Source organism: Phasianus colchicus, chromosome 25 (assembly GCF_987193195.1).
Source record: "Phasianus colchicus chromosome 25, bPhaCol1.hap1.1, whole genome shotgun sequence".
Lineage (NCBI taxonomy): Eukaryota > Metazoa > Chordata > Aves > Galliformes > Phasianidae > Phasianus > Phasianus colchicus.
In genome coordinates, this window is record NC_143460.1 from 3,102,146 (window position 1) to 3,122,626 (window position 20,481).

The 20,481-nt window shown below is 46.1% G+C and overlaps 1 protein-coding gene across 6 annotated transcripts in view; it reads left to right on the forward strand.

Annotated features, from left to right (window-relative positions):
- Positions 1-20,481, forward strand: part of LOC149915041 (uncharacterized) — a 102,763-nt gene that overhangs the window by 3,560 nt on the left and 78,722 nt on the right. For 2 of the 6 annotated variants that reach the window (XR_016459821.1, XR_016459824.1), the window contains exons 4-6: positions 3,752-4,898; positions 13,060-13,185; positions 13,776-15,078. The exons of 2 other annotated variants lie outside the window; for them this stretch is intronic. The gene's annotated coding sequence lies outside the window, so the exon portion shown is untranslated. Of the gene's footprint in view, positions 1-111; positions 1,040-3,751; positions 4,899-13,059; positions 13,186-13,775; positions 15,079-20,481 lie in introns of those variants that run through there. 2 more of the 6 variants (XR_016459822.1, XR_016459823.1) reach the window with 2 other exon arrangements.

Genomic DNA, 20,481 nt, shown 5'->3' on the forward strand with positions numbered 1-20,481 from the left:
CACACAGTATCCTAATGGGAGGAACTCACTCCCGGTACCTTGGGGTCACTCCTGAGGGTGTTGTGCATGGAGTGGTTCCTTATGCCCTCCTGGATCACGTTTCTCTCTCAGGTGCAGCGTGGTTCCATGTGAGCTGGCTTTTAAATGGGGGGGGATGTCATGTCATCACATCACTGCCACATGCGTTCCTTGGCTGGCTGTTGCTGCCCCATAATGTGATGCTGGGGTACCAGCAAAGCCCCCCCAGCACGGAGTGGGATGCAGCAGGGGCTGCTTCCTGCACTGTTTGTTTTGGTTGCTGAGTGATGACAAGCGAGCAAACAAGATCTGCGTTTCACATCTGCTCCCAAGACTCCTCTTACTCTCTGTAAGTAGCCAAAACATATCAGGAGCTGGTAAGACAACATGCCTGATGGATTTATGCTTTTTTTTTTTCATCAGCTTGCTGATAAGTTGAAGCTAGATGACAAAACATTTCATAAGCAATCACAGAGTCCATCCCTCGGTGTGTGGGAGTGCTGATCTGAGCAGCTCTGCTCATGGGGAGCTGCTCCTGCCTTGAGCTGCTGCTCTGCAACCTGTCCCCGTGCCCCTGGCACTGCTCCACAGCCTTTGCTTTTCTAACCTACATATAAATTGACCATAGACACACATCAGTATATATTTTCCCAAGCTTTTCCCTTGCTTTTTCTGATGTTTGGAGAAGTGTTTGCCTTCCCAGCTCCTGCTAGATGTAATTACTCAGAATATCTGTTTTCTGGCCACTTGGTAATAGCTCTGAGATGCCTGTTGGCAGCTAACAAGGTCTGCTGTGACACGGGGAATACGTCCAAGCCTATTTAAATACTCCTTTCTCTGTTGTGTTTGAGTAGATGGCAGTTATCCTTAGGGGCACACAGACTGCCCTGAAGGTACTCTGTCATCTTCAGACAAACAGAGCTCCTCAGTAGCACCAAATGCTTTCCCACCACTTCCCATTGCAGCTGGCAGCGTGCAGGACAGGTGACAGCAGAGCAGAGCTGGGAATTGAGGCAGTGACATATAATCATGTAGCTTTTTCTTTTTCCTTTCTCCCCCTCCCCCTTTTTTTTTTCTTTTGTGATTTCTTTAAGCAGAACAGCTGATTCAATGCATATCTGCACGTTTGCTGAATTTTCTTTAGCAAAACTGGCAGCATGAGAGCTGTTCCCCCCCAGTGACACAGTATGGCTTAGGGAACAGCAATGAACACAAAGAAGTTAGGGTGGTACAAGTGTGATCTTTAAAACAGTCCTTTGCTGAGGGCTTTTCCTCTAAGAGCAGAATCACAGCGGTGCTTTACAGTGGGACTGAAAAGTGCCACGACTCCTAAGCAGCTGAGATTTACATTGATGGGTTTTATTCCAGAGCCACCTCCCTCCTCATAAAGCTGCACATTGGGTTTTGAGATGCCTGACAAGAGACCACCTGCCTTTCTCCTGATTTATTACTGGAGTCATCTGGTGCCATTTGATTTCCTCCCAGTGTGAAACCTTTCATTATTTATACTGCCAAGTACCAGAAATAGCTGTCAGGTGTCCATTCTCAGGTTGGCAACCGCAGAGAGGAAAGCAGAGCTTTGTGAGCATCCCTACCCAAGAGCAAGGTGTAAAAGACAAACTGCCCATGGGGCTGCGTTGCAAGGAGCAAAACCAGAGTGAAGTGCTTCTAAGAAGCAGCTCCAGACCCCCAGGGCTGCATGCAGAGAAGCAGTTTGCTGTGGGAATGGCAGAACCCTGCCCGTCTGCTCACCAGCAGCCCCAGGAGCCCTGTTGGTGCTTTAATTCAACTCAAACCCGTCTGTGCGTTCAGGGCTCCGCTGATCTCTGTCTGTCAGGCTCTCCTGACTTTAAACAGCTGGTTTATTTTGCTTCCCAAATATATTTCTTGGCCGTGATCCTCCTTTTGCATCTTTAAAGCTTCAGTCTTCTGGTTTGTAGTGATCTCACAGCTTGAATGGTGACATGGGCACTCAGCATCTCTTGTGAGGCCATTTGTGAGCATTACCAAAAAGCGGTGGTGGCAGCAAACGAGTTACTTCTGCACAAAGCAGAGGGAGTTTTAATAGGGAAACTTCACAGTCGCAGGGTCAGACTGCCTATTTCTTGTGTGTGCTTCGATCAGTGCTGCCTTCTGCATAAAACCAGGTTTGGAGAAAAGGAAAGGCAAAAGGCCAGAGCTGCTGGGAGCTGCAGGAGGTGCAGGGAGCAGGGCCAGGAAAGCTGAGCGTGTAAGGAAAGGTGGTCCTTATGGCAGAGGAAGGCCTGCAGAGATGGAAATGAGGCCCTGAAACCATTCCCACGTGGTGTTTTTCTGAATTAAAATGCTAATATTTTCTCCAGATAGCTGAAAAAATGAAGTCTGCAGTTTATCGGATGCTTCTTTTTAATTTTCATTTCCATCGTCTTCCTCCTCTGGCTAAAAATAATAGCAGTAGATGGGATGATGGGTGATAGGTTGGTGCAGGTGGCTGCCAGCACCAAGAGGAGCTGATGGCAGCAGAATGTGCCAGAGGGAGACCACTGCCAGATCCCACTTCTGAGTTTGCAGACGTCTCCCCAAATGCTCTGTCCAGGCATCTCGCTGTTCTGAGAGGTATTTATTCACTGTGGCTTGGGTTCAGCACAAAGACCAGCCCACCTACTGTACTGCCTGCAGGAAGGCAGTTTTGAGCAGCAGCCAGCAGCACCAAATCCTCCCCTCTCTCTGTGCATTAAGCATTTTTACACTCCAAAAGCATTCATTGTCACCCATCACTTGTCTGCTCTTCATAAAACTACGGCCAGCAGTGCAGGCTCTCACTGCCTCTCCCATGGAAATGGCCTTTCACAAGCACTGTGTTCTGCTGCAGCAATGCTGTGCACTGCAGCCTGTTGGCATGCTGTCAGTTTGCAAAACATTTACTCCTCCAGCAAAGGTTTTCCCTTGGAAAGGCTTTTGCTGTCTGGAGATGGAGGGTGGTGTCATGGGGTGCTGTGCTGCTCGCTGGGAGCAGGCTGGGCTGGCACTGCTTGGATCAGCCCATGCTTCCCATCCTGCCCATAAAACTGTTTATGAGCTGTGGTTCATTCCAACATTATTAAACACGGAGGTTCAATATTTGTTTGCTTCCCTCCCCGTGCTGCAGCAGCCTGTGCTCGCTGCTCACTTCTCTCCCTTAGGAAAAATAAATTAAAAAAAAAAACTTTTTTTTTTTTGTGCAAAAGAAGGAAGAGAAAATCAGACTGTTTTCCCGAGGCCACAGAATTTCTCAGATATCCATTTCAAGGTGTTTATTACAGCCTTTCATCCCATCCCCTGACTGCTAAGACTTAAATTCCCTGCCTGGCAACAGATGGGATGCCAATGTATTTTTAGCAGTTTGTTTGCTTTGATTGAACCCTTAAAACAGTATCCTGCTTTTAAGTCCTTGAGTTGCCCTGGGGGCTGACGAGAGAGGCTGAACTGTGCACAAAGACGTGCAGGAGCAAAGCTGGCTGTGCAGAGCCCAGCTGTACTGCAGCTGCGTTGTACAGTGCTGCAAGGAGACCTGCGGTGTGCTGCAGCCATTAGCTGGCATGCTGAGCAATGAGTTCCTCCTGCTTGGCAGAAAGAAAGCATGGAGTCCACCTCTGCCATGTGAAGGGCTGGATGAGTGTGTCAGCTTTCCTTCAGCCTTCGTTCCCAGTGGCTCTGATAAAGGACACACGAATGGGCTGACACTGGGACACTTGCATTTGTGCTTTTATTCCAGGAGAGCTGCACTTATGTACAAATCTCTTCTGTCTGAAGCTGGACTTGCCGAGAACTTCCTTGCAATTTATCAGGGAAATAAAAGAGAGGGATAAACGAATCCATCCTGCTCACATCCCAGTGCCTGCATGCTGCCACAAGCAAATCCCCTTTCTGTGGAGATGCGGCCACTGAAATCCAGTTTTGCATTAAAATTAGAATATCTCACTGTGTGGGAATCTATTACTTATTTGGAGCAATTTACTCCTGTTCAACATACATCAGAATAAAGGAAGATTGTTCTCTGCTGCCTGGGAAGTTGTGAAAAGCTGCAGCAGAGGAGCACACAGAGCTGTGCATACAACACCAGAGCTCTGCACTGGGGTCTGGCTGAGAAATGGACCACTTCTATTAAAAATCCTTTAATTCTGTCCTCCTTCCATCCACTTGTTCAGCTCTTTGCTTAAGTTTACCTTTGAGTCATAGAGACTTCTTTCAGACCCCTCATTTATGCTTTTCCCCCCTTTAAATTGCTTTTATTAAGCGTAATGGGGAGCCTTTGATTGGATTCCTCACTCAGAGGGTTAATTAGGTATATCTAAATAAGTTACAAAATGCATTCCTTTGGACTCCAGTCCATTTCCTCCCTCCAAACTAAAATGTTCTGCTCTCCAGGGAGTTCTTGTTTGAGAATTGACTGAAGGTAATTATTGCAGATAATTAAGATCATTAAGCAAAGTAATTTAATTTTCTTCTCCACCTCTTCTTCCCTCCAAGAAATGTAAATGTCCATGTAACACTTTATCAATAAGAAGCCTTTTAGGAGGCAGTGGTGGCCAAGGATGCTATGAAGCTAGAAGATCTGAGTGAAACCCAATAGAAAAGTAATGACTTGTTGCCTTGAATGAAGAGTCCCTTGTTCTCAGATGGTTTTAAATTTTGTTGCTCTTTAATTCTGCTTCCACCATAAGGGCAGAGCAGGGACAGCAAGAACAAAGGTGCAGCCCAATTAGCTGAAGTGCAATCAGGTGTGCTGGGCTGAAGGCCCTGAAATGATGAGGTTCCATCAGTGCCACCTGTGGAAGCACTGCTTAACAAAGATGGTGGGGGAGATGGAAAGCTGAAACAGTTCAGAGCGTTGGAGGGCTGGAAGAGCTGAACGAGGGAAGGTATTGTGCAGTTTTGCTTTGTTTTCCTCCTTTGTTGCTGTGATTTTTGTGTCTCTAGGTGTTTGCGTGCTGTGTAGGAGGTAGAAATGCCTGGAAGAAAGCTGTTCTGACTTTTTTGTTGGAGTGAGTAGTCAAAGATTAAGAGAGGACTACTGCTCTGTATATCACAGTGCTTCTCATATCTGCTAGCTGCTCTGTTTCAAGCTGGGGAAGGGATGGAGCCAGCAATCCTTTCGTTTGGTGTTTGGTCTGGAGGCTGTGGGACAGGAGCCTGCCTATCAAACTTCATTTATGTAACCAAAGGAGCTGCAAAGCAAGGAGACTTCTGTTTGTTCAACGAGGCCCTGAGTTACTCCAGCTCCCCTCAGTCAGATTCTGCTGCTGTTGTTCCTTTTCCTTCATTGCAAGCTTTTTTTCTCCTGCTGGCTGTATCCTCTGCCTCTGGGGCAGGTTATGGAGCTGCTTATACAGAAAACATCTTCTGTAGTTCCTGCTCTGTGTTCCCTGTTACATCTCAAACTGTGAGTTCAGGGAGTGCTTGGTCTCCTCCATACAGAACAAGTGGGTACAGAGAAGTGAAAAACAGCAGTGCTGTGACTTAAGAAGCTTTAATTCAATCCTGCATCCTGGGCTTTAAGCTCAAGCTGGGTCAAAGCCCACTGGGGCTTCCTGGATCCTGAGCCCTTATCTTTCGGTGGGAGCTGGGCTCTGCAGCACGGGGGGGGGGGGGAAATCTAGCTGGGATGGAGGAATCTTTCATTGCTGTGGTGGGCTGGGTGTGCTAGGGAACAAACCAGGCACTAAAAACACACGTCGGGAGGCATATGTGCATCTTTTGTACTGCCCCAAATCGCTTCAGCTCAGAGGATGTGGATTTGATGCTTGTGTTTACCTTCAGCTGCTTTGACTTCTCTTCTGGGAATCTCCTGGGAGATGCTGCTGCTTATGAGGTCACTGATAATATCAAGTGCGTCCTGGGGAAGTGAAAGGGCTGGGACCAGATCAGTGTTCCTCTGTAGGCAGGACAGAGTGCTCAGATCTCAGAGGAACAGGGGCTGCTTTTCGCAGCAGCGAGCATCCTGCCTGCTCATTCCTAAATCCTAGCAAGGGCTTCTGTGTTGTCTTTTTCCCTTTGGTTTTAGCCATTTCTATAATGACTGCATGCTTCTTTATTAGAGCTTCCTGTGGAGTGCTCGTTATAACTTCTGTTTTACAAGGGCCACTCACTGAAATGCACAAACACTTCAGCAGCCTGTCAGTGCTCGGCTTTGAAGCTGATGCGGAGCTGAATACCATAGATCTGCTATCTTAATTAGTACAAGAGGTTACCAAGATGTTAATACCTGATCTTGCAAGGCTGACAGCGTGGATTAAAGGTTGTGGAAGCATATACCTGTATGACAGAAGGCTTGTGGGCACTGTTGTTCCCACTCAGCTCAAGTCAGTAGGTTGGGCTGTGTGTGTGCTTGTTGGCACTGCTGTGAGCTGGAGGGGTGCATGGGCTCGTGGCTTTGGGAACAGGCAGGATGGTTTCTGTTCCCTTTAACCTGATGGTGTCAAATCCTCCTGAGATACTTGAAATGACACCTAAAGCACGTGGCTGTGAAATAGGAGCTTTCAATGGGCTTGTTTCCTTGGTGGCCCTGCTGCTGTGGGTGCAGGTCGGTGGCGTGCATCTGTACCTCTTCCTGCAGGCTTGCTAGGATGGGAGCACTGCCCCAGCACCTGTGCAAGGCTCACCAGATAGGAAGCAGGAATGCACTTTTCTCGTTGCTTTGGGACAGCTAGAAGCACATGTTTCTGCAGCACTGGTGCTCTGAGCAGCTTGGATGGACGAGATGTGCTTTTACAGCCCTGTTCTCCCTGACTTTGCTTGGTCTAGTCTTGTAGTTTATGTGATGGTATTCCTAAGATGTGAGCAGTCCTCTGTAACAGGTGGAAGCCTTGCCTCAAGTCCCAAAGCAGACACCGTGTGGACTTGGGATAACAGCTTTTGTGTAGCTCTCAGGCCTCTGGTTGCAGTACAGCACTTGAGCCCTTTGCCCACGTTGCTCCCATGAATGGTCAGCCTCTACATTGAACGTTCACATTTCAGACCCTGATTTTGCAGTGAGGTGGGGTTTTGGCTGAGTTTCTCAAGGTGTCTGGATGTGTTAAGCGATACTCAGCATGTCTGCAGGGGTAAAAATCTTGCTGTAATTAACTTGGTGTATTTTATGGTGTTTTGGTGTGTATCCCTGGCATGAAACAGAGCATCTCAGGTCTTTGATCCAGAGGTGGTGATTTAGTGGGCAGTTGCACATCTATACGCCGTCAGTCATGCTGGGAAGAGGCACTGTGATCTCATCAGTCTGGGAGAATGAGACATGGAGGGACTTCTATCAGATAAAGAGGGGCTGATAGATGGAGAAGTCATGGAGGTATTGATTCAAGCCAATAAATTATCTTTTACATTAATATTGTGCAGACAGTAGCAAATAGAGACTCTGCGCTACTGTTAGTGTTCTCTTCCCGTGATGAAGGATTGCCCTTCTGTGAAGTTCCATTTCAGTGAGGAATGGAGTTCTGGGACATGAAGTGATTTCATATGGAAACGTTAGTCATTCCATTACACAAAGAACCAGATAAAATGCACGGCTGATAATAGAAGAAAAGCAAGGAGAAATGGGGTGAGGTGATGACTTAACAGTTTGCATGCTCCGAGTCCTGGGATGGGTATGGAGCTACCAGAGTCCATCACAACTTGTCCTCTGTGACAGAGCTTTCTCCCCTGCTGCTATTTCTTCTTAATTTGAAGGTTGTTCTTCTGTTGATAGCTGCTCTCCGTTACACCTCGGATATATTAATGTGTTAGCAGAATTGTTTTCTTGTTCATTAGGCCCAGGTGATGAGGAAAAGAGCTCTGCTTGCAGTGTTACCCTCTCTTTGCTCCTTGACTCCCCACCAGGGCAAAGCAGGGATGGGGCTGATCTTAGACCAGAAGCATTTCTGTTGGTGCCAGCCTCCAGGAGTCATGAGTGAGGCAGCCAAATAACGAGGCCAATGGAAGAGACCTTGATTTGTGTTGACAGATGAGAGTGGACCACCATAAAGCTTTCCTGTTTTTCTTAGGACCAGGCAGCTTTGTACAGAGTAAGGTACAACCCTAATGTGACAGCTGCTGATAAAGGCAATCTCTGCTCTGTAGACCACACGTGTCCAGAAACTGGCATAGAAAACCCATTACCACTGAGTGAGCTTAAGGGGTTGGTGTGTTTTCGTGGCCACCTCATGGCTCATGTTTGCTGATGTACTCAAAACTTGGGGGGAGAGAGACTGGAGCTTCAGTTGACCCATGTGCACAAGCGTTCCAAACACCTGAGATATCTGAGAATAGCTCTGGTGCTGCACTGTGCTTGTGCATCCAAGTGCAAATGTCAGTGCTGGAGGCTGCAGGAGTGCATTTCTGCTGTGCAGAGCAGGAGGTGTATTTTCCTCCGGTGTCCGCTGGAGGTCACTGGAACATTGTTTAGCATTGTCTTTCAGAACAAAAGAATTGCAAATCTGATCTTCCAGGAAATGAATGTTTTTATAAAAATGCATAGATTTTCATATGCAGAATTGATAAAAAAAAAAAAAATAAGTCTCCAAATTACTCATAATCCCTGTGTATAGCATATATTTTAGAAATACTTCTCATGTCCCGAGGAGATTTGGTCCCATTCTTTATTTTACAGCATTATGAATTAACTGATAGGAAGTCAAAGGCAGGCAATGTGCTTCACCATCACCTGGTGGATGTGTCCAAAGTGAGACATTCAGTATTCACCAGCAGGAAACTCTCCAAACATTGCAATTTGCCAGTCACTTTATTGCTTATATGCTGTTACACGTGCTGGAAAGATGAGGAGCAAATCAGTGTTCTGCAAGGGTCATCTGATTAAATTCTGCTCGTTCTGGGGAGGTGAGGAGCAGCTCATTCCTTCTGGCCTCGTGCACGTGTGGAACCCACCCAGTTTTGTGCTGTTTGCTCCAATAGTGCCCTGCCCTGGATGTGGTGCACAGAGCATTGCCTGCAATCCCTGCTGGAAGGAAAGCAGATGCTAGGCTAACAGGACCTAATTATCAGTAATAATCAGAAAAGTTTGGCAACTAGTCACAGAACGGGCAATAAAATGAAACAAAGCTTCTCAACCCATCCATCCAAGTGTGTGTGGTTGCTGTTATTATCCAGCCTGATGTTTACTATTAACTGTAAGCATCCTTGTGTGCTTTTTTTGGGGGGGTACTCAAAGCCAAGAAATACAGACTGAACATCTGGGTGAGATCCAGATTTGAGACAGCACTGGGATTTGTATTTTAGTCTTTGTATGGGAAGTGTGTTTGTGAAATTGATTAGCTTAGGGCAAGCTGCATGCTGGCTGGAGCAATGTGAGCTGGGTCAGCTCAGGGTCCTGCAGTGCCCATGGGGGTCTCTGCTGTGCTGTTACACCAACTTCAGACAAGTAATGCTTGATTGTGTTTAGTGAGTAATTTTCTGGACTTAAATAATAGGTTCATCTTGAATTGATGACGAATGCAGGGAGTTCAGGCCTGCAACAGGGAAGTTTGAATGCATTAAAATGATGAGGTATCCTCTTGGAATGAGAATGTACTGCCCTATCAGCTCTCAGTAACGTGTTGTGTTTGGGAAATCTGTGCTGAGTTTTAGCCAATGCAGCTTCAGTTGGGCCAGGTTTGCTGCTGGGCCTGGAAGTGGTGCTTTCACCCAGGTTAAGCAGAGAGATGCTGGGTGCTGGTTGTGCTGCAAGGCTCAGCTCTGGCCTTGCACTTATTGTGCAGAAGATGCACTGAAGTAGAAGGAAGATCAGGAGGAAGTTTTTCACACAGAGGGTGGTGATGCACTGGAACAGGTTGCCCAAGGAGGCTGTGGATGCCCCATCCCTGCAGGCATTCAAGGCTGGATGTGGCTCTGGGCAGCCTGGGCTGCTGGTTGGTGACCCTGCACATAGCAGGGGGTTGAAATGAGATGATCACTGTGGTCCTTTTCAACCCAGGCCATTCTATGATTCTATGGTAAAAGCAGGGACAGCGTGATTTGCCTCTATTAGAGGAATCTAGGCTGTCTATTTGTAACATTCATCAGCACAAAGGTGTTCAAAGTGGCCCAGTAGGGTGTATGGTATCCAGGCAAGTCAGGAATTCACGCCACAGCACCCAAATCTGAACCTATACTGCTCCACAACCAGCAATTCTGCCTTTGCTTTGTTGAAAAGCTATCCTTAAATGCTTGCTTGAAAACCCTGGAGCCACGTAACTCGACTGTTTTCCCAGGAAAGCAATTAAGAATCTGTGTTAATAAGAAAAAAAAAAAAAAGTTGTTTGCAAATTTTAATGGTTTAAAAGATGCCTTAGGGAAATCACCAACAAATGGGACACTTTGATATGGCCCTCTGCTAGTCAAGCAGCTCTACCTGTTACGGATGTGATCAATTAAAAACTACCAGGAGGGAAGAACATACTCTTTTAAAGTAATGTGCATAGCCAGGAGGATTTTCTAACATGATTAGAGACTGGAAGTAGTGCGTCCTTTATCCCCTCTGTGCTGCAGGGAAGGAGGAAACATTCCGCCTTGCTCTGCTTTGCAACATGAGAAACAAAATGAAGGTGCACAGGGATGGAGGGAGTTGCATGAATGTGGCTTTTAATGACCCAAAAATGGGTCTGGATGTGCTGGTGACCAAGCAGCGCAAACTGCACTCGCTTGGCTGTCAGGATGTGTCTGTGGTGTGTGTTTGTAAAATATTTACTGGTAGCCTGACAGCACCTCAAACACTGATGGAAAACATCCAGGATGAGATGAATCAAGTGGACATCAGCAGTGATTGAAGTCTGTGCCAGGTTCTGTCTGCAGTCAGAGGGGAGACTGATGTCCCCAGCAGGGCAGCAGACGTAAGTTTTAAAACATAACGAATTGTTCTCTGGAGGTGCTGCTTTTTGTCCATTGATTTCCTCCTCCCCGATTATTTTTGACAGACGGTTGACATCTCCTTGCAGGTGAGGTTAACCCACACACAGCTTCGCTTTGGGGAAACTTGTGATTGCAGGGTGCTGTGCTGGGTTTGCGTGGCCTCGTGCTGCTTTATGAGCTGAAGCGATGGAGCTTTGTCTCTCTTTTGCCCCTGGCACACTGCAGGGGGGTGGCACGGTGTGGTTCTGTAGTGCTGTGTGTTTGCATAGAGGGTCTGCTTGGCTTTACACCTCTGTTCCAGTAGGGTTTGCCCCTGTGGTGGTTCATGTCTGCTCTTTCTGATTGCCCTTCTCTGAAGTTCCTGATGCGTGCGTACTGAAAGGCTGCACAGTGACACAGGGTAATGCTGCATCTGTGGAAAATACGAAGTGAATGTGTTTAGAAGGGAAAAAAGCTTTAAAACATAGCTCATTTTTTAGCTTCAGTTCCATGATTGCACAGACAGCTCATTGTTGCAAGCCTTGATTGTGCTTTAAATAACCTGAGGGTTGGTGCCTCCACTTCTACTGTGGCTTGGGAATAATGCAGTGAAGAAGTCCTCTTAATTAGTGGAGGTGCTAATGTCTGACATATGCAACGAGCATGAGCTGAGGTTTTCGTGCTGCCAAGGGAAACATGAATGTGACAGGAAAAAACAGAGCGGAAGGTTGTGTCTGAGGCAGGTGGAAAAAGGAGAACTGAGGAAGTGCCATCAGCGTTCGTTGCAATCCAGACATGCAGTGGGTATGTGGTCTCCATAGGGCTGGGTTCTTGTAGTCTATAAGAAATTCATGGACCTATGCTTAGTTTTCTGTAATGTGTGTCTATGTATACATGATAATCAACAGAAGCTTTCATTACTGCTGTGACAGGTTCTGTCCAACTTGTTTGCTCCTGTGATTATTGCAGTTTGTTTCTCCTGGAGTTTCTATGAGGCATGACAAGGCACCAAAGTTAGGGTGAGTTACACAAAGGGCTCCTTTGCATATTAAAGACTCTGCATTGTCACTTGACTAAATTTGGGACAGCATCTACCACTGTGAATGTCATCAGGGAGATGAATTCTGCTGCTCATTACTGGGGTGCTGTGACAAATTGGTGGAGGAAGGACTACGAAGTGATGGTGTGCTTTTTTTCCCCAAGCCTTGTCGATGCTCGTTTTACTTCCCTCCATCCCTAGCAGTCTCAATCCCTTGATAATAAATGCAGCTCGCATACAAGCAACCCCCCAGACTGATTTCTATCCACTGGAAGGAGTGATTTAAAAGAACAAGAAAAGACATTGAATGTGTTCATTATTGATAATCTTAAAGATTTACTGCGGGCTTTCAGAAAAGCTCCAGCTTTAAAGCAAGCTGCTTTTATCTCCTTTTTTGTTTGTCTAGTTGGCTTTTGTGGGTTTTGTGGCTGTTTTTCTTTTTTTTTTCTTCCCCACTCAGTAGCTCATGTAGGTAAGGGGCTTGAATTACTTTCTTTCTGAGGGATACCTGTATGGCTCTGCTATCAGTAGGGACTTGCAGGAGGAAGGTTTAGCTGGTGTAGCAGTGCATGGGGTGTCACAGCCATGGGGTGTCAGAGCCACAGGCTGTGGGAAGGGACTGTGATTATGTCCATTGGGTGTGGGCTGCTTCACAGCATCCTGAATTGTAGATATTTGTAACAAAAACCCTGGGGAAAAAAATGGTGACTGAAACTGTTTCCATGCGCTCCTTTTGAGCGCACTTGGTGATGCCTGGTCATGGAATTGAGGAGTGGTTTGGGTTGAAAGGGACCTTTAAGCTCATGTAGTCCCAACCCCCTGCTATAGGGGGACGTTTCCACTAGCCCAGGTTGCTCACAGCCCCATCCAGCCTGGCATTGCAGGGAGGGAACATCCACAACCTTACTGTGCAACCTGTTCCACTGTCTCACCACCCTCACAGCAAAGAGTTCTTCCTGATATCTAATCTAAATCTGCCTTCTTCCAGTTCAAAGCCATTTCCCCTCATCCTTTTGTTACCTGCTCTAATTAAAAAGTCCCTCCCCAGCTTTCTTAAAGGCCCCTTCAGGTCCTGGAATGCCACTATAATGCCCTCCCAGAGCCTTCTCTTTTCTCAAGCCCCTACTCTTGCAATGGTCTCCCACTTGCTTGCACTTCCCAACGCTGTTTCAGAGCATCTGTTTTGGCCTTAGGGTTTAAAATGGTCTTCGTGTGGCATGGAATTGTGTTGGTGTGCAAGTATTCAAAAGAAGGATCAATTCAGTTCTGATGAATCCCTGCCTGCTCGTCGTGCTAGCTCAGCTCAAGATGTTGGCAAGGTAATGATCAGAGTGGTTTGTTCTGTTGCTCCCAGCTTTGAGGAGGGAGCAGAAGCAGTTGCAGTGGTGCAGGAGATGCAGATGGGAGTCAGGTGCTCAGTGACTAAACCAGAAGGTAGACAACCAGGGGAATGGGAATCTGTACTAAAAAGCCAAAGAAGAGTGGATATCTCCATTGGGTTCTGCCCTTTCTCAGCCTGCATCAAAGGACAGTGTTAGTCACCCTGTGCTCAGAGTTGTTAGATGTTACAGATGTTAAAGTACAAGATACCAAGCTGGGAGGCACAGACCAGATGTGCTCATTCACCTCTATGCCCTTCAGCCTCCAGAAGATCCAGAATTTCTAATTAAACCTGAAAAGAGGCTCGGGGAGGAGCAGATGGCATTAGAAATCAGGAGATGTGAATGAGCTGCCACTGGGATGTGAACTTTTCACCCACGTAACCTCTTGATGGGTGCAGGGAGACCTCAGTGCTGTCCTGAAACCAAAGCTTTCTAGGAAAGTTGGGAGGTGCTGGGGGTTATCATGGGATGGCAAGTGGGTCACAAGTCTGGGCTCCATTCTGTGCTAAGCACGCTCATTATTTCAGAATAATCAGCTCTCCTATATGGATGACTGTCAGGAAGCAGACTGCACTGACCCACAGATGCATGCAATTGCAGAAGCAGCAGGTGCTCAACATCCTGGGACATCAGGACCTCCAGTGGGAGTTCCTTCACCCACCCCCCTCCGTCTGGGCAAGAGAACTTCTAGAGAGTTTGTGCACAACCCCAAAATGAGAAGAGGACCTTCCCTTCTTGTGCTTTGGGAAAGGAACATAAGGTGATAACAGCTGAGATGGGGCGTGCAAATGGATACTGCAAAAACTGAACAGGGAGAATCTGACCCTAATGTTTAGAGTAAGGATGTGACTTTGCTCTTCTGGGGTGGTGCTGACACAGCTCACCTTTCTGCTGTTCTATGTTCTATACTTGCTGTGTGCTTTCCTTTGTAAGAGGCATGGGTGAAGTGCCATGGAAAAGTGTGGGTTGTTTTGGCACTAAGTGTGGTTTGATGGTTTAAACTTGCAGATGTTGATGGCTGAAAAGGCATTCGTGAGCTTAAAGTGAAGAGAACAGCCACAAAGTTGGGTGATGCTTAACCTGAACGCTAATCAGAAATAGGGGACTTGGTGCATCTCTGTAACCGAGTTCCTCTGCTTTAGGATTTTCCCACGTGTGTGAGTGAAAACCTATCAGGCAAACATAAATTGAGTGACGTATTGGAGGGAAAAGGAACTGAATGAACTTTGGTTTTGTTTATTTCTAAGTAGCTGGAGTGGGGGGAGGTAATTTGTGTGCAATCTGGGCAGTTGTGTGCTCTCATTCACTCTGCTGGAGTGCCTCTGCCTTCTGCAATGTGATTTTTGCTTCTGAAGCAAAAGATATTTCCCAAAGGTCTGTGAGCATGTGTAGCTATATTTCATCCCTGTAGTTAATTCAACAAAGGATACTGGAACGCAGTATCAGAAAACATTTTCTGTGTTCGGAAAGCAAAACCATATGCTCAAACCCCATCATCAGTTCACAGGCATTTTAATAACCTCATACTTCACCAATCAGAATAATTAAATAGGCTCATTATTTAAAATATTCATTGTGTCCGGATTCCATGTTTGGCTTTCTTGGTCAATTTGGTTCTTGCTAATCTGGGGGAAGGAAAGAATGTTCTCTAGTGCTTAATTTGCATTAAAAACACTATAATTTGTAAGTAAATTGGAAAGCTTTTAAGTGGAGAGGGAACATCAGTGACTTGACAGTCAAAGCTCTCCTTTGTTTTTCGAGCATAATGTTCCAGAAAGATGCTCTTCCTTTCTTGGAATTACACGGCAGTAAGAATGAAGCCTTGTAATTGTTCATTAATCTACGGTTATTAAGAGCCTGGTAGAAAGCACCAGAAAAGGAAAAACAAAACAAAAAAAACCTGGAGTGGGTGCAAACTTGCTGATGATACCTTTATTAGAAAATGGGTTGCTGATGGCTTGCTCTGTGTAAGGGGGTTGTTGTCAGCAAGGACACTGTGGGGCAGGGTTGGGGGATTCCTTTCTTATGACCCAAGGGATGTTCCCACAAGGACTCATCATCAACACTTGGCTGAAAGAGAGAAAAAGATAGAAAAACATTTCACAATTGCTAAAGAAGAACCTCTCGCTGCAGGCAAAATGTTATTTTCCATTGTGGCCAAGCAAATAACTTACTGTTTTGACTCAAGAAAATGACCTGACTGGCAGATGGACTCTAATTTTCTTCCTTTTTTTTTGGTGTATCTGATTGCATGGATATTCTTGGGGAACAAATCTTTATCCGTTGTATTAAAGACGTGGCTTTCTTTGTTGCTTCCTCATCTTTATTTAGGAGGAGGATAGAGGAGTGAGAAACGCAGTGGAGAAGCTTATTTCAATGCAAATCTATTGTTGATAATTGCAGTTTTAAAATCTTCTCAACCCCCAGCTGAACAAAGATAAAGGAATAATGGCTGTGAATTATTAGCTGCTCCGCTTACCTTCAAAACAGTTCTTGCATTGTTGTGATACTTGGATGTATTTATTTTTTACGTCTTTTGTTTTTGGTACGTTTGTGGTTCCTGGGGTTTTGGTGTAGTTTTTAGGACCCCTGTGGTAATTCTGCATCCATCGTTCTGCAGTGGATGAGTAGGGCTCAAATCAATGGATTCTCTGTTTTATGTGCTTCTAAAGTGATCGGATCCTTTTTTCCCCCATTATTCTATTTCCAGGCCAGGATAATGCAGCAAATATGCAACTGCAGGTTGTGGTTCAGAGGGAACTCGGCCAAATGGACTCTTGGTCTGGGTGAACGTGTTGCAGTGTGGATCAACCCATGGTGTGTGGGTGCCTGTCCACTTGTTGAACTGGATTTTCTTATTTCTTCATTTTTTTTTCCTAACGTTTGGGGTTTTAATGGGTAGCCATGACCATTTCTCAGAAGTAAAGGGGGAGAAAAACTGTGAATGGGTGTAAATAAAGGAAAACCAAAGGCTCCTAATAAATATTCTTGGAACCAAAAGTCCTGCTTGTAGCATGCAGGTGCTATAACTGATGGCTGTATTTATCTGCCAGGGTAAAAGAATGGCAAATCAAGATGGATGTGTTTCCACCTGTCTGAACTAACAATTTATCACCCTAATTCCTAATGGATCAAGCACTTGCTAAAGCAGAGTAATTGTTTGGATGTGAAAGTTGGCTTTGTGACGTAAGGAATTTATGATGTGTCAGGATGTGGACAGCAAGTCTAATATTGTTGTATACTAATTTTTATGCTCGTGCACATTATATGGCAGTGCAAAACCATGTGGCTATCCAAGTGTCCGTAATGGGAATGCACACTGCAAGTTCATAGGGTGCTTATCACATTAAGTCAGGCCTATGGGAGATGTGCTGTCTTATAGAGCAGAACTACATCTAGTTATGGGTCGCTATTGAGACTGGAGAGAAGAAAAGCTGATGTGTGCTCAGGAGGCAGCATGAGGCTTGTGCTTCTCTGCCTCGCTGCTGCAGGTTTGCTGGAGAAGCAGATGGAAGATGCTGGAGGAGAAACTTCACCAGAACTGTGTTCTAAAGGGGAAGTTTTTTGATCCCGGTGACTCGCTGAGAATGATGCTAAGAACAAAACTAGTTAATGTACAGCCTCAGTAGAATGGCTTTCACAGCCTGCCAAGGGAAGGTGTCTCCCAGTCAGTGAGGTAGGACCAGGTTGCTAACACACGAGGAGGAAGGTAAATCACCAATGTACAGAGCTGGATCATCTTCTGAAACCTTACAGCTCTTGACACCTTTTAATTGGCCTAATGGGTCAGATGGGCTGGGCTTGGAGAGCAAGAAAAGCCTGTGTTGTGATGGAGGATGCTACCCCCATGGAGTTCTTGCACCTTTGATCTGAAGCTGCTGCTGGCATATGTTATCCATGGTGGCCGAATGCACACGATCCAGCAGACAGAGCTGTGAAAGACTTGATTGCTTTTCTCACCTGCCCGAGGAGTGTCAGACCCTATTGTTTCTGGCAGTGCGCTTCAATTAGGTCTTAAAAATAAATGTGGTAGTACATCCTCTGAGAAGCTGGAGAAGCTGTGGTTGGGTTCCTTGGAGAATGGAATAGCTTGATTTAGGCTTAAGGACGATGCTTCTGCACGAGGGAGCCACCAGTCACAATAATTACATCGCTGTCTTCTCATAATATGATTTATTTAGATGTTGCTGTATGAATTAATTCCCTCTAATTGCTGCTCTTCTCACTGTAAATCAAGGCTTCTTGCTTTCTGGAGAGTAGTGAACATGATCCTACACTGAAGTAATTAGTCCAATTAGTAAGGAAAGCAGATGTGGAAAACCAATTACTTTCAGGAATGTCTGCTCCCGTGTAGCCCAAATGCTGTTCAATCAAAATGTAACAGTAATTTAATAAAACATTGTTTTATTCATCAACTCCTCCTTATTCAGCACGGGGGCTCCTCCTGGCTGCTTTGGAGAAGGCAGTTTCTGAGCTTTGTGGCTGCAGAGATGTGAAAGGAAAAACAGCTGACTTGCAGGAGTTGGAGGACTCCTCAGTCTAAGGGGAGAGGGATTGGAGCAGAGCTTGAAAGAGCATTAGGAGAGAGGAAGGGGGAAGCAGAAATCCCAGCGTGTGTTGCAGGTCTGAATACATGAGCCATACCTGGTGCTCGTCCACAGCACTGCTGTGGGTGTGGGGTCCTGGGGGTGGGCACAGCACTCTGTGCCTGGACCTGACTGTGTCTCTCATGCTCTCCTCTTACATCTGAGATCTGTGACATCTGTACCAGCAGGGATGTTTTTGAATGTACATCGCTTTGGGAGAGGCTGAGCAGCACGTGACTTTTCATCCCAGACTAAATGATGCTTTGACTTGGAAGTACCCTGAGCAGGGTGTCCTGTTTGGTGCAGGTGCCTGCCCTAAAGCAGCATATGGAGTTACTTGCTTGTTTCTGAGAGGAAAGTCACCAGGCTGCAGCCGGTGTCACAACCACATTGCAACAGAACAGTTCTGCAAAGCGTTAGGCTCCACATCTGTTAGATAGCCAGGAGCTCGTGTAGTGGGGTAGAAGTGGTGCTTTCTTATCCTTATGCCCATTGTGCTGCCTCTGCATGGAAACAGGTTGCATTCTACCTAGAAAGCCCTTTGTTTAGCATATGGAAGTAATCGATAAAGCATCAAGTGTGGAAAAAATCGAACAGCACTGAGCACTTTCTTCCCTGTAATTAATTGTACGGGGGGTCCTTGGAGCTGCTCTCAGCGGGACAGGCACAGCCAGAAGCACTGTGTCTGCCTGCAGTGAGCAGGGAAACCAGTGTTCTCCTTGGGGTTTGTTTTTAAGCTCTTTAACAAAACACACACAGAGGGGTTTTGCTGCTGAAGTTCACCCATCTATTTTCTCCTATCTACCGCATGGAAGACAAGTGTTCTCATAATTGGGCCATTAAAGGAGGTGTTGAAATGTTGCTAATTGTCAAAGGCAATTAAGTGTAGCAACATGTCACAGGTAAATTAACGAGGCTCCAGGTGTTATGAGCAAATTGCATTTCTGTGGGTATCAAACAACTCCTTTCCTTTCTGTTAGCTGTCTGTGCAGCTCTGGTGCGGTGCTCTTTTAGCAATGCCCTCATGTCTGGGCTGCCTGTATGTATGAGATCTCTCCAATAAGCAGGCAGTTCTGCAGTAAATTTGTAATAAAACAGCAACAGTGCTGTTATTTGGTTTGTTCCATGCCTTGCTGTTTTCAGGAAGACCTGCAGTAACCCAAAAGCACTGCTGAGAATATTTAGCGTTTTAACCTTAGAATAAATATCATGGAGGGTTTATTTCTGGTGGTTTAACGTGCAAAATCTGGAGCTCCTCTTCGAGTGGCCAGCAGCTGTATTGCTCCTGCCAAAACCCATGGCATAACACACTCCCCCTGCAGCTCCCAGAGCCATGGATATTAGGGGAGCCCACAGAAGGGTGGGACTGCTGCATGGCCCTATCATTATCCCTCTTTGTTCCTTTTCTCTTCCTGATGCATTAGATGCCCTCCCTGCAAAGAGACTTGTGATTATGTGTGTGTGCACGCGTGTGCTCGAGGGTGGGTGAAACCTAATTGTATATTATTAAAATATTATGATTTTTTTTTTTCCCATTCCAAGCTGTAGGCGACGTGGCACCTCCCTGGTGCCTGGTGCAGCTGGTGTTGACTGGCACTTGTAAGGTTGTCCTCCAGGTGCTGCATCAGAAATCTTTTGACACAGTGTCAGTAATTAAGTGTACAATTAAGAGAACGTCTGCAATTAAGTTCAATCAGTCAGTCAATCAAATCTACATTTGGAAAGGGTTTCCAAAGGGCCTCTTATCCAAACCTCCCCTCCGCTTCAGTGCGCTGCGAAGCTGACAGCAGACACGAGGCAGTGCCTATGGGAGGGGGTGTAAAAGGGCTGTGAGGTCAGTAGTGCAGACAGCAGAGGGTATCCGAGGCTCAGCTCTGCTGGATGGAACTAATTTTAGGGAGGGAGTTCAGATTCATCACTAAAATAACTAGTAAATGGGTTGGCAACTTAGCATACCCTCGCTGTCTGTCTCCTTGGGTATCCAGCTCAGCTCAGTTGCATTGTTGCCCATCTGGAAAGAAACAAAAAAGGACAGGAATTTTGACAAGATAAGCTCTCTTGGCTTCATGGCATCCCGAGCAGCTTTCAGTTCATGCCAGCTTTTGACAGGGAGGGTCTTTTATGTTCTTGCTTCATCTGTGGCTGACCCGTGACATGTCCTACCCCTAAGTGAAGCTGGAGGGGAAGCACTGCCTGCTCTGCTGTGGTTCTTTGATGTATTTTCCCCAACTGTTCCACTCACGGCCCGAACCACGCTTGAATTTCTTTTTAGCTACTCAGAAGAGGAACTTGAGGGGTTTTCTTGCCTGTGGTTCTACATCAACTTGAGCAATGAGCTGTGGTCTCTGATAACAAGCTCGCATTTACATAGCACCTGTCACCTCTTAAAGGAGTTGTGCTAAGTGCATGCTGTACTGACAGAGGTTTGTCCATAGCAATGTGCAGTTTGTCTGCTGTCTTCTCTATTCATTGCTTTAATGCATGGAAAGCTGTCAGCTAAAGTGTCCTTCATCAGCTGGAAGAACGATCAACTGCTAGGTGCTATATTACTGTCAGTGCTGTAAAAATACCTCAGTGTATCACTAATACCCAGCTGCATTCCTGTCCTTGTAGAGCTCCCAGTGCCCTACAAAGGCCCATCGCACCT